At 44.0% G+C, this 949-nt stretch overlaps 1 non-coding gene across 1 annotated transcript; it reads left to right on the forward strand.

Annotated features, from left to right (window-relative positions):
* The first annotated feature begins 562 nt into the window (after positions 1-562).
* On the forward strand, positions 563-637 carry Trnat-ugu. The gene has a single exon. It is a non-coding gene; the product is annotated as a tRNA-Thr (tRNA).
* Positions 638-949: the final 312 nt, after the last annotated feature.

Genomic DNA, 949 nt, shown 5'->3' on the forward strand with positions numbered 1-949 from the left:
GAACCTCCGACGGGAGAAGCGGTTGGTTTGAATACACATCATCTGTGGATGTATTTACAATTCATAGACAGTTTTTAGTAGAATGAATCCCGGGAATAGAGGGGAAACGTGAGTAGATTCTATAACAGATACTTACTTTCATGCATGGGTACCATCTTTATAGGAATAATGTTCACAGCGTTTGCCGTTCTTCCCTTGAGAATGCGTGATCTTTACGCAGTGCAATTTAATTGATATGGACACCAGTTTAATTTGCACTTATACATTTTTGTTATCAGGATAAGTTTCGTAATGTCCGTCTCTGCGTGCACGATGGGTGTCAAATGTTACCCACTGGCAGTGCAAAGCCAAGGACATCATATCGGCGTGTTTACCAATTTAAGTATCTACTCCGCAGAAAACATAACAACATGTCTATGCGGCGAGGTTAGGGGAAATTTCACAATCGTGACACGGCAGGCGCCGCCAACAGTGGATTCCATATGAAGATGGTATCTGGTGTTTCGGACATGTTACGGGGAGCGTGCAAGGGATAAAGCCCTGCAGTGACAGTATCCTCTCTGCCCTCGGTGGCTCAGATGGATAGAGCGTCTGCCATGTAAGCAGGAGATCCCGGGTTCGAATCCCGGTCGGGGCAGATATTTTCAACTGTCCCTATTGATTAGGGTCTTGATTTAATTATCAGTGCATTTAATAAGTGTGTCACAGACGTGAATGTTGATGCTGGCTTTGCACTGGTGGGATGCTGATGTCCCACTGGTGTGAAGCTGGCGTCGCATTGCCCCTACCATTGATCGAATAATATTTTCAAATCGTAATTTCTTACAAAATTTAATCAAAGAGTCTTCTCACCACAGAACGCAGAACTCGAATATTTCCTGTTAGGTGATAGCAAAGAGTACTTTACGGCATTGGCTCCCTACCTAGCTCGTATTTATCGTGAATCTCT

The sequence above is a fragment of the Schistocerca americana genome, chromosome 1 (genome assembly GCF_021461395.2).
Source record: "Schistocerca americana isolate TAMUIC-IGC-003095 chromosome 1, iqSchAmer2.1, whole genome shotgun sequence".
Taxonomy (NCBI): domain Eukaryota; kingdom Metazoa; phylum Arthropoda; class Insecta; order Orthoptera; family Acrididae; genus Schistocerca; species Schistocerca americana.